We start from the raw sequence: 13,871 nt of genomic DNA, 5'->3' as shown, positions 1-13,871 counted from the left end.
CACAACAGCTATAGTATAGGCCTTGTAAAACCTTACAGAGGAGACATGCCATTCTTTTGTGATGCTGGTGGTTTCCATACTTCAGGAAATCCACTGCCTGCAAAGGATTCTGAACCCCTTCAGTGTTAGGGCATTGTCTCACCTACAGTTGGTTTACTCTGGTCCGAATCAGTTGATGACATTGTAAAACTGTAGCTTTTTTCCTGTGGTTTGGTTTGTTTAAATCCATATGAACTCCAAGTGAACCAAAATGCATCACTACAAACCACATGAGAATTTTCAGTCCGCTGACTGGCTAGATGTGGGGTAGGAGCAACAAAAATAAATACAGGAAGAAGGCGTAGGATGAGTAGGTACAAAAAGTACCTGGTACCAGGTACTAGTACCTAATGTAAAACCCTAAAAAATCAAGTGCCATGCTGAGCCAACCCAACTAAGTACTAGTGGAAAAGGGCTATTAGAGAACACAGAGAATTACCATTTCGCAGCTAGTCACTAGCCTGTACAGGCATCGCACATACAGGGAGTGCAGAATTATTAGGCAAGTTGTATTTTTGAGGAATAATTTTATTATTGAACAACAACCATGTTCTCAATGAACCCAAAAAACTCATTAATATCAAAGCTGAATGTTTTTGGAAGTAGTTTTTAGTTTGTTTTTAGTTTTAGCTATTTTAGGGGGATATCTGTGTGTGCAGGTGACTATTACTGTGCATAATTATTAGGCAACTTAACAAAAAACAAATATATACCCATTTCAATTATTTATTTTTACCAGTGAAACCAAATCAGCGACCAATATAGCCACCTTTCTTTGCAAGGACACTCAAAAGCCTGCCATCCATGGATTCTGTCAGTGTTTTGATCTGTTCACCATCAACATTGCGTGCAGCAGCAACCACAGCCTCCCAGACACTGTTCAGAGAGGTGTACTGTTTTCCCTCCTTGTAAATCTCACATTTGATGATGGACCACAGGTTCTCAATGGGGTTCAGATCAGGTGAACAAGGTGGCCATGTCATTAGTTTTTCTTCTTTTATACCCTTTCTTGCCAGCCACGCTGTGGAGTACTTGGACGCGTGTGATGGAGCATTGTCCTGCATGAAAATCGTGTTTTTCTTGAAGGATGCAGACTTCTTCCTGTACCACTGCTTGAAGAAGGTGTCTTCCAGAAACTGGCAGTAGGACTGGGAGTTGAGCTTGACTCCATCCTCAACCCGAAAAGGCCCCACAAGCTCATCTTTGATGATACCAGCCCAAACCAGTACTCCACCTCCACCTTGCTGGCGTCTGAGTCGGACTGGAGCTCTCTGCCCTTTACCAATCCAGCCACGGGCCCATCCATCTGGCCCATCAAGACTCACTCTCATTTCATCAGTCCATAAAACCTTAGAAAAACCAGTCTTGAGATATTTCTTGGCCCAGTCTTGACGTTTCAGCTTGTGTGTCTTGTTCAGTGGTGGTCGCCTTTCAGCCTTTCTTACCTTGGCCATGTCTCTGAGTATTGCACACCTTGTGCTTTTGGGCACTCCAGTGATGTTGCAGCTCTGAAATATGGCCAAACTGGTGGCAAGTGGCATCTTGGCAGCTGCACGCTTGACTTTTCTCAGTTCATGGGCAGTTATTTTGCGCCTTGGTTTTTCCACACGCTTCTTGCGACCCTGTTGACTATTTTGAATGAAATGCTTGATTGTTCGATGATCACGCTTCTGAAGCTTTGCAATTTTGAGACTGCTGCATCCCTCTGCAAGATATCTCACTATTTTTTGACTTTTCTGAGCCTGTCAAGTCCTTCTTTTGACCCATTTGGAAAGGGAAGGAAAGGAAGTTGCCTAATAATTATGCACACCTGATATAGGGTGTTGATGTCATTAGACCACACCCCTTCTCATTACAGAGATGCACATCACCTAATATGCTTAATTGGTAGTAGGCTTTCGAGCCTATACAGCTTGGAGTAAGACAACATGCATGAAGAGGATGATGTGGACAAAATACTCATTTGCCTAATAATTCTGCAGTCCCTGTATATAGCACCTTCCTGCATTGAGAATACTACGGAAGAGGATTATGGCTACTGGGGGGGACTTTAATCTCAGAAATTCTGACTTTTTTCCACAGAATTCAGATTTTCTTTTCTCAGAATTCTGAGAGAAAAGACAGAATTCAAACTTTAATCTCAGAATTCTGAGGAAAAAGTCAGAATTCTGAGATTAAAGTGACTTTTTCCACAATTGTTTTTTCTCAGAATTCTGACTTTAACCTCAGAATTCTGAGATTAAAGTTTGAATTCTGTCTTTTTTCTCAAAATTCTGATTTTTTTCTCAGAATTTTGACTTTTTCTGAGAAATGTGGAAAAGAAGAAAAAAAGACATGCCCACTTTTTTTTCCTTTGGCCCTAATCCTCTTCCATAGAATACAAAGCATACATGGGTATGTGATATTTTTTAGCTCAAACTGGTAGTTAGTCCAGGTTGGGGTTGGCTCATGTTCACACGATAAATGAAGCGCTCTTGAGTGCATTTGGAACCGTACCAAGACCACTTCCTCCAAAGGGTCTCGGTGCGATTGTTTTGGTCGTCCACCTGATCATTTATTCACACCTGCACAAACGAATCACACCAAGTGGGAAAATGAACCAGAGTATCATTTACTCCGACGGACTAAACACTACAGGTATGAAAACACCCTTAATGAAACATTTTGGTTTTAAGCCTCAAACCTAAGCTGAGACTCTTCAGCTAAAGCTGATATTTTCAAATACCTTTAACGTAAATATGTTTTGGTACAAAGCTGCAGTAGTAAAAAAAATGAAAAAACAAAAAAACAGAATCTGTGTCCAGGAATGTATCTATATAACTGTATCTCTGTAATAGCAACGCACTCTTCATGGAGTCGCAAGTCTGCGTTCCAAATCCTATTATGCTATTATCTATGAGATTTATGATCTTGGTCAATGAGCCCAGGGTAGAGTTATGGTCCTGAATAAATATACTATGCTCTGCTGAACTCAAGCTTATCATGTTCAGGACATGCCATTACAGCCCCTGTTGTTCTAAAGGACTTACAAAAGTCAAAAAAAAAAAGTTGACTTTCTCATATTTTCACCCCTTAAAGTGATTTTCCTCCTTTTTTTGGAACTTCTCTGGAGTGTGTCCTTGTTTTCATATTCATGCTTTTTCTTTTCAATCCAATGACAATCTGCTAGAAGGGCATCTCAACCAATTGCTTGTTTGGAATAAATGAAAGCTGCAAAAAAGCTAAAATAACTTTAAGGCGATCAACTTGATGGAGTCGGGGACTATGACAAGTGCCACTGGCAAAGTTTGCCCTGGTTCCTGACACTTTAGAGATTCAGCTGCTGTGAGCTGCTCATGTATTCACAAAATAGTGAAGGATTGACCAATAAAAGAGTTCATAAAATGAGGAATAGATATTTCTAACTCTATACACGGAAAAAAGCTACAGAGAAAGAGTGATGATGATAGAGGTAGTTAGAAAGAAGGAGACGCAACACAAAGACAATATAGACTGAAAGTAATAGTGTGCTACATTTCATCAAAAGATAAAAGATAGGTTGGGCACACATTTCAATTATTGTGATAATTCATTCATGTTACCAGCAACATAAACGATTATTCAAATAAAAATAACTGATAATGCAGTTGCTTTGTAAACTGCTTATTAAATGTGTGATAAATTTTGTTAGCAATTAATTTATCTGTTTTTGTCAAACTCATCACATGGGACGCTCAATGCTGGCTGACCTCTAGTACATATGAATTGTGGCTAATACCAAGCTAGATGTCTGGTAAACACATTGACATATTGAGTATTAAGGTTCACTATCTTTGAAACTTAATATTCAATATGTGAATAGGGTGGTGGAAGCACGGTGGCATGATGGTTAGCACTGTTGCCTCACAGCAAGAAGGTCCTGAGTTCCACCATCAGGCCAGGGTCTTTCAGTGTGGAGTTTGCATGTTCTTCCCATGTTTGAGTGGGTTCTCTCTGGGTACTCCGGCATGCAGTTAGTGGGGTTAGGTTACTGGTAACTCTAAATGGCCTAAAGGCATGCCATGTGTTACCCCTGCAACAGACTGGCGACCTGTCCAGTGTGTACCCTGCTTTTGGGCCCCTCCCCCCGCAACCCTGAAAAAGGATCAGCAGAAGAGAATGGAGGGATGGAGTATTAAGGTCCAGGGAGAACAAACTCATGCATTCCATATAGAAAGGCCCTGGAGTCAAACTCAGAACCTTCTTGCTGTGAGACAACCCTACTAACCAGTCCACCAACAGCAATAATTAGTACTGGCTTCTCAGAAAATGTAGTTGAACCCCTGCAAAGTGAGAAGATCAGATTATTGCAGAGCAGAAATTTAATGCATTATCTTTATTTTTTATTTTTATTTTTTTAATGACAATTAATATAAGTCTTACGGAGCCCCGGAGGGGACATGGGAGAAAAAAAAATTAAGACGGACTTTTGCGAGATCTCGCAAAACTAACTCGGGATCTCGCAAAAGTTTTGCGAGATCTTGCCGGCGTCCGAAGAATGCGGCTAAAACTTTTGCGAGATCTCGCAAAAGTTTTGCGAGATCCCGAGTTTGTTCTGCGAGATCTCGCAAAAGTTTTGCGAGATCCCGAGTTTGTTTTGCGAGAGCTCGCAAAAGTTTTGCGAGATCCCGAGTTTGTTTTGCGAGATCTCGCAAAACTTTTGCGAGATCCAGAGTTAGTTTTGCGAGATCTCGCAAAAGTCCGTCTTAATTTTTTTTTTCTCCCATGTCCCCTGCGGGGCTCCGTAAAGTCTAACAACACTGAGCTGACATTTGGAACTTTTTAACCATGACTTGATAGCAAAAAAACGCCAACCAAAAATTCTTCAAAGTTTACATGGAAAAGTGAAATTTTGCTGGGAAAGTGGTTAAATGGAGCTTGTATTCTAAAGCCCTTAGAGTGTCAGTAGGAAAATAGAAAACAGTATATTATAGAAAAACACTATAAAAATGCCAGTCCAGATAATTATTGCTAATACAGCATCACCAAGCAAAAGGTTTGTTGATTTTGCCCTAAAATAAGCTTCCATTCAGAAGCAAAGAACTTTACTTGTACCCATCTTTGCTATTGCAGAATTCTTCTGTTGCGTTAAACTGAGCACTATTTGAGCTCAAGTCTCTCGCTCATGTCTCCGATAGCATTCTTTATTTATCCAAGAAATATCATGTTTCTGCACTGAGGTACTAGTTCTCAGTCTTCTTTATCTTTTTTGTTTCGGAGTGAGATGTCAAGAAGTCGCCCGTGCTGTGAAAATGCTGTCATCATTTGAAATGTAAAATAGCACAGAAGCACAACAGTGCTGATCATTGCTTCAGTTGGGCACGATGGGATGAAATGTGAGAAAGAAAAGTCATTTATTCACTGTGTTTAACAAACCCAGATTCAGCTTCAATAAAATCTTATCACAGGGGTTTTGTTTCAAACATTCAATAACAGTAAATTTAAAAAAAAAAAAAGAAGAAGAAGAAGAAAAAAAAAGCTTATCTGTATTTACCTGCTGTCTGTCTGTTGGAGTAAAAGAAGCATCTGAAAACATAATGGACAAAAAGACAACATCTTTTTATGAAAATAAGTCAACAAAATCAAACATTTTAACAATTTCATGAGTAAGTTCTGACAGATCATTCAAGAACAATGTTTAAATATTTCTTTCACAAAAGAGCTGATTCTCCCTTCTGCTTTTGATCAGCCTCCGTGCTTGCTGGTACTTTTAACAACAAAGGGCATCAGTCCATCAATGAGATCAGACGAGTTCTTGCAATGCTGGGAAAGCTCTGCTGTTCCTGATGGTAAAAGTAACATTTAATCCTCACAAAACAAGGAAGGAATGTAAATGCACCTGTCTTTTTAAAGAGCAGAGCATGCAGTGATAAACTACTTTTTGCCTCCAACTGGCTATAAAGCCAAGGCTAAGAAGCAATGTATTGTATATTATGGCTATAGCTATTGTCCACAGTCCTGGTGTAATTTGTCTACAACAACAACAAAAAAACTTTAGCATTCTGCGATACTGACAATATACAGCAGTGGAGTAAAGACATTTGCATGAAAATTGACTTATTGAAACTTAGGCAGTATTTACCTAATTTAAAAACTTTCCTGCAGACAACCGCACTCACAATGTGGAAAAATGATAAAAAGCAATAACTGGATTTCATTGTTTCAATAACTGTATAAACAACTACTTGCCATGTTGACTCTCCTCCAATTAAAAGTTTTCTTATTCAGTAGAATAGTTTCCTATTGTCATTGCACATGTACAATGGAAACGTAGGTGTTCCACACCAACTGTGCCGGAATAAAACAAATAGTAGACAGCAGCTAGCAGTGACTTAGCTGAAGATGTCAGGTTACACCCAACACATACGGTGTCAGATGGGGCCTTCAACATTATCAACAGAACCTTAAAATCAATTGTAAAATGTGAAAATAATAAGTAATGTGATGTCTTTTTATGGTTTTGGAGCTGCTGCATTCAGACTTTGTTGCCTCAAATATGGACAAAAGGACTTACAGAAGTATCTGTGAGAGGAACTAAAAGAATGCATGACCGTCTAGATTTCTTTTGGATGAACCTGAGCTCGTCTACCTGAGCTGCATAACATCAATGGACACCTGAACTGATATGTTTATTCAAGCTGAAGGTATCAGGGGTTGTTGGCTTTTTATTTTTATTTTTTTGCAATATGTCGGTGATGGTATTTTTTTTTAAATGTAGAAAAATGCCATTTCACTTTGTTTATTGTATGTTTGTTTGGGGGGTTTTGTTTTGTTTTTCTAATGTAATGTACAATAACATTAGTGCATTTGGCATGACTAAAGATTAAACAATGTAACTTTTAACCAAAACAATATTATTCATGCATATTATTACTGCAAAACAATGCATCATTTTATTTTGCTGTACTAGTTTGTGTCATCAACTTGTCAAATATCAGCTAATCCTTACAGCGCACACTATATGCATACAGAGGTCAGAATATGTAATCGGTAATGCGTTAACCCAGGGAACCGATGTGATGAAAGAAAAATGTTATTTTTTCTAAGGAGTGAATTAATGTTCATCAAGGCACCACTGCTACCACCACTTTAACAACACATCTCATTGCAAATGTCAACTCTGCAACAGTAGCTCTATATTCTGCAGTCCACAAAATCCCAAAACACATTCTTCTGGAGAGAGTTAATAGCTTATACACAAATGATGCCTCTATCATGGTTTTGTCATGTTATAAATTACTCTTGCTAAGTGGGAGCTGCAGGGAGGCTCAAACAAAGCAATCCAGTCTATGTAATGGAGCTGTTCATTATTAAACAAAAGCCTAAATGGAGCATGCATTAAGGGAAATGAGCAGAGGCATTCACTGTTAGTGAATCACAGAAGAGGACTTAAGGTTCACTCTGGTTGAAAATCTAAAAGATATTTTTTTGTATTTGTGGTGTTCTGTCTGCTGAAAAAATAATAATAGCATACACAGGTTAATTTTCACCATGCTGTTCTTTTGCTGCCCCAGCTTTGCTTACTGTGCTGTGCAATAAGAGACAGAGAAAGCAAGCCACTGATAGGCTGCTGTGAGTCATGGATGGGAAGTAGCTTTTGGAAACTTTACATTTTTAGAATCAAAGTAGAATAAACTTCTACACTGAAACTAGTTAAAAGCTGTCTCTCGCAATTCTGTCTGTGGGGGGAAAAAAATCAGCGATAGGTTCTCTAAAAGTAGGCCAACTTTAATTGAATCACAGAAAAGGGGGGAAAAGGTTTTTAATTTGTTAATCTTGAGGCATTGCATGAGCACTGCAAATTATTCAATTAGCACTGACTGCCATGGTGAAGGATGCCTATGACTTGCTTAATAATTTTGATTTTCCTCAATGGTATGCTTGGAGTTAACACTGAACATCCTACTTCTGCTTTTTCCAGTCTCGTCTGAAAATAGAAACCAGACTCTGCTAATTTAGTTTTAACTAGGCCTATGTGAGAGCCCGATGTAATGGGAAGGAGCAATAGTGAGATGTAATAATCGTTCTCATGGCAGTAGATAAGGAGCTAGCAGGAAAATTGTGTATTTTCAAATCGTAAAACTTACTTTTATACATATCTTTTATGGAAACCTGTGTCTACAAGAGGACTGACTTTTACTGACTTTTTGCAATTTTGTATTCGGGCCCTTGGACATTTCATTTCAGCTGCAGATTGATGCATTTTCGGCTTTGCACAAGGTCAGTCAGTATCGCTTCACAGTATATGACAACTTGTACTCAGTTGAGTATAAGTTGCAAAGGTTACATATAAAGTCAGCTACCGACCAGATGAAAAGCTATGAATATATAGTGCAACTGCTGATGCTCATTCACTGCTGAAAAAAATCATCAAAGCCACATGACTCTGAGCTGCTTAATGAACATCTCCCCTTAGCCACCCTCTTTATCTCCTTACGCTCTCTGTATTAAATTCAAAGCACAAAACAAATGAATGCGCGTCTGTGTGTGCGTATTTGTGTGTGTATTTGTGTGTGTGTGGCTTCATGTATAGTATTTCTGCATTAAAGTAATTGCAATTAAACATCAGGTCAGCGGCATATTCTTAAAGAATGCCCTTTAGCCTCATACTAAAAGGTCTGACCTCACATACAGGTGTTTGTCCAAGGCAGTAAATCCCACCTAACATCTAATATATGACCATGAACTTTATTTTATGGCTTTGACCTTACCCCCATGCTTCATGAATCACGTCTTTCTCCACACGGTTACTATTAGCACAACTGATATGACAAGTAGGCAAGTCACCTCAGGCAGTGAAAGATGGGGTGAACGTTAATGGCTACAAAAAGTAGCCACTGCACTATTACTTGTAATGTTTCCCATCTGCATTCCCCTTTACATTATCACCCTTAGTTCATACTGTTCTGTCGCAGTTTTCCCCAGGCAGCAGAAGATCAAATCCCTCTGTCTGTGTGATGGATTACATAGAAAATGCTTACATATTTTCTCACTAATGACAAAAGAGATTTGGACTGAGATATGAATTATTAACTCATAACAAGGTAAGCATGACACTAGATCCAGTTACTAAAAATAATGGCACTGCCCTTAAAATATCCCCAAATCTGTCCTTTCTGCCACTTCACCAGAATTTTACGGGACATTTGGCTGCATGGAACTCTGTGTCTTCCTCTGACTTCCAAGCTGTCCGGGCATGCAGGAAAAGAAGCAGGAAAGCTGGGCATTATAGAGCCAAACCACAGTGTAGTGAAGGAGGCTGAGCCTAAGCTGAAAGCACAAGTACAACTCTCTTAGACAAATTAAGTACCAAGCATTGCTGAACCAGCCAAATTTAAAACTCGGGGTGTGCCAACAAAGCTCCTGTGAAACACTTTGATGCAGGATTTTCAGTTTACCCTTGTAAAACTCTGACAGAGTACCTAAATTTGAAAAATTCATATGTTTTTGATATAAAGAACATGGAAGTTTTGGGAGTAGTAAAAGTAAATAAGATTGCTAGTAACAAGACATTTAAAAGCCTAGACCCTTTAGCTGAGTACACCCTGAAATTGCAGCACAGTTAAGCAGTGACCACTAGTAAAAGCCTGCAATGAGTTAATGTGTTAGACCAGGTGCAACTGTGCTCTTAAAAATCATTTCTGATTAAGATTTGGCTGCTATCCCAAGGTTATGTCTGTGGTTATCTCTGCACTGGTTACAGTGCTCCTGCTATTTTTAGATACTGAATGTCCTGTTTAGAGCACGCAGACAATTAGCAGTTTCATCGTGGATCTCAAACTTGTCCTCAGAGCTAACATCGATTTTTGTATTAAACTTACCTAACCTTTCTTTCACCACTTAATGAGACTAAAACACAATAAACGTGAATGTTTCTGAACATCCACAGAGTTGTGAACCTTGAGTTTGTCCCCAGAGTCATTTGAAGTGCTGGAAGTGGAAGGAGACGACCTTGCAAAGGAAAATCACCAAGCAACTTTCAACTCAACAACTGTTACTTGTAAGCTAAATAAGTGTCTTGATGTATCTTATGTAAAAATACTAACACTAATAAAAACTAAGATAGATACTAATATAAAATACAATACAAAACCACAGTTTCAAAAAAAAAGAGAAAGTAAGAAAAACAAACTTAGCCAGAATTTTGCTCTCATTAATTTATATTGGATCAGTAATAAATTGTCCTGACCTGTTACTGGCTGATCAGGCCAGTGTTATGACAGGCTGGTGCTAGTTTGCTCTGTAGGTACAGCGAAGAAATTTGGCTCATTAAAACTGTGTTTATTAGATTCAGTGATAACTAAACTAGAAAAAAAGTCATGTGTTATGACTGGAAAAAGTATGTGCTGAAGAAAATTATGTTTTATGTATAAATGAGAGCATAAAAAAGGAGAAAATTACTTTAACTGTGCTTAGCATGTGGTTGTGTACAGAATAGTATATCCCAAATCCTGTCAATGCAATATAATTTTCAAACCATCCCAAAATTTCTGGAAGGCATACACCACACATTCTGTATCTACATAAGGAAAACTATTAATACAACATTTATTTTAATCAGTGGTGCACTTTAAAAAAGACATTATCCTGAAGCTACAAACTGAGTTCCTCCCCTCTCACAGTAAATAGTGTGTTTGTAATCCGGTTTGCAACACACATATACTGTCAGAGTCATTGACGAGCAAAGCTAAGAAGACAGCGAGCCAAAGTTGGACACGCACGCACAGCTGCTTATGCATGCTGCAAAGTAAGCAGTGTACTTCAAACTAAAATTGCCTTCGCTACACACTTGCAAAAAGTTGGCAAGAGCAAAGTGTTCAACCGGGGGGAAAAGAGAGAGCGAGAGAGAGATACTCCAAAGAAAGGATTAAAGAGAGTGAAGGAGAAAGGAGAGAAAGGAGAGGCGTGGGGGTAGTTCAACAAATTGGATATCAAATTAGATTATTAGCTTGGACATGTCTTTTTGTGCACTCAGGCTTTCTCATTTTGTCTTGTTCTCCGTTGTTCCCCCTGTCACACCTCACTAAGAGACAATAATGTGAGAGGGTAGTGTGCTTCTGGCCGCAGAGAAACTTTATCCTTGGTCACCTTCTACTTTGCACACGGACATATACACACAATGAAACACACATCTGCAGACATTCAAAGAAGCACAAACAAGCTGGCGTTGTGTCACGATGAAGGTCCCATTGTGTAAGTAACACTGCGCAAAGAGGACAGGTGATTCACCTGCAACATCATCTCTTAGCCTCATTCTGTTATGTCTCACTTTCCATTTTTCATTAATGCAGAAGGGTCGCACTGTGCCTGACCTGACACAAACAGAGAAAATACATTGTACAGAAAAACATACACAATGTTTTAGATCCTTCTGGATGCAAGGCAACCTTTTTTTTAAAAAACCTTGTTGATGCTGTCATTCATGTTTGTTTGTCAGTGTGGGTTGCTGTTGCTATTTACAGAGTCAGAGTTCAGTGGTAGGTTGGAGGTTTCATAAGCAGAGCTGAACGTACAATAACGTCTCCCCTGTGGATGCAAAAAAGCTTGTGCGTTTCTTGTTGTTCTTTGAAACAACTCGGGTTATGTCAGATTGGATCAACTTGCTGAAATTATACCGAACATATCAAAGCAAAACAAAAAGAAAAGGAGCCACACACACACGTACAAAGTCAAATGAAACTTAGTGATGAGACAGTGGCTGTCAGGGTGAGAGATGTTGTGAAATCACCGAAACGTGGAATAGTGTCATCAGTCGGGCAGAGGAGAGCTAATGCTGATAGCCATCTATGATATCAAAGGGGAGAACGACTTATCAGCCTTTAATTGACCATAACCTCAGTGCCAGGAACTACTGTGTAAAATCGACTGTGGTACTAATACACATTTGATTTTTCAATAGGATTATTATAGGATTGTGCAAAATGCATTTTAAAACACTTTTTTGTAAATGCCTCAAGAGGAAATAGAAATAATTATTAGAAATTGCTCCTCATCTTTATAACAAACAACTTTACATATGAGATTAAAGTCTAAGTTGAAAAACACTGGGCTGAAGTTTCTTAATGTAAATAATGTCACAGATACTCTTTTATCATGAAAAAGATTCAGGATTCAGGCACTGACAGAGTTTTAACATGTACTAAAAAACTTTCTATAAATTCACTACAATACCTTGGGAAGAGTAAGAAGCCAAAAAACACAAAAAGAATTTCAGGTTTAAGCTGGTCATTGCAAGTTACCAAAGCTTAATATAACCCTACAGGAAAGACTCTTGGAGATTTTGTTATCTTTTAGTAAAGAGTACTAAAGATTTGCCCTCTAGGTATGCCCCAGCATTTGGTCCTGGAGCAAAAGAAGGGCCAACAGAATATAACTAAAGCCCCTTTTCCCTAGTACCTACTCGGATTGACTCAGCATGGTTTGCCATGGCTTTCATGGTTTTCCATTAGGTCATAGTATCTGTTACCAGGTACTTTTTTAGTACTTGCTCGGCTGGGTTCCAAGCAATCCAAGCACGTGCTAAAACGTGTCACACTGCATGCCACACAAGTTAGGACTGGGTTGTGATGGAAAACCAGTTGATCCGAGACGAGTCGTGGCGATCCATTGCGAGTCAATCCAAGTAGGTATTGGAAAAGGGGCTTAAATACTATGATCTCAAAACCGGAAAGCCATCATACTGAAGAACTTGTCTTAAAAAACCCAAAAAAGGCCAAGTATTAACGAATATAACATGGTGACTTGCTCTAGTAAGACATTGTCTTGACTTGCATGAAAAGAAAATCGTCTTTCTGTAGAAGGCAAAGTAACAGGATGAGTATATGGAGCAAGACTCATATGAGACCTACACTTGGAGTTGCAGCATCAAAAATAAAAATCACATTACTTTGATTTTATATAATTAAACTAGAGATAACAGACTACACATAGAGGAGGTTAGGGTTGCCTTGAAAGGCTGCCAGAAAGCGACACGTGTTAATGCCATGAAAGGTTCCATATGACCTGCACAGGTCCCCAGTCCATCACAGATATCCATTCTAGCTCAGATTCTATGGTCAATCTAGAATCACCAGTTAGCCTAGCGGGCATATCTTTGGACTATGGGTGAAAGCCAAAAGAAATCCAGAGAGATCCTAAGCAGGAACAGGAAGTAGGCACAGGAAGAACAAGGAAACAAGGAAACCGGCTGGTTGATTTGAATCCAAATCCTATTTGATGCGACAGTGCTGTCGCTGCATCACGCATTTTCTACAACAGGACTTGATGTGCTTAAATGACTGAAAAAAAAAAAAAAAAAAGATTTCAGAGCAGCATTTTAGAGCCAATCATTCCAGCTTTCACAAAAAGGCTCAGTTCTCAGGCAGCCAGTCCTGTTTACTTAACAGAAACGTTGTTTAATACGGCACACTTTCAAACAGGTCTATGTATCTGTCATGTAAGAGAAGATGAGGGATCTAAGAGAAGATGTTAAGTAGCACTGAACAATCCACAAGGGTGTGCAATGCAGAAGCTCATCTGTCATGCCGCTCTGCTGAAAGCACAGTCTTCTCAATACATAAAGGTAGGGTGTCACTGTTTTCTCAACACATTCATTAGCTCTTATTTTTTCATTAAAGAGTCAGAATGCCTACATGGCCCAAAATACAAATCGTCCCTCCAGACAAATAAAAGAATAAGTCACCACTACCTTACCTTATCCAATAAGTAATGAAAGGAACAGATCAAGAGATTTTTAAAAGCAAATCATCTCATGCAGGTGTCTTTCTCTACAGCGCCATGATCTCCGCAACAATCACCAGCTACCTTGTCTGCTC

This window comes from Perissodus microlepis, chromosome 10 (assembly GCF_051167445.1).
Source record: "Perissodus microlepis isolate ML-2025 ecotype Zambia chromosome 10, ASM5116744v1, whole genome shotgun sequence".
NCBI classification, from domain to species: domain Eukaryota; kingdom Metazoa; phylum Chordata; class Actinopteri; order Cichliformes; family Cichlidae; genus Perissodus; species Perissodus microlepis.
The sequence above is the reverse complement of the archived record's forward strand: the minus strand, read 5'-3'. Positions refer to the sequence as shown.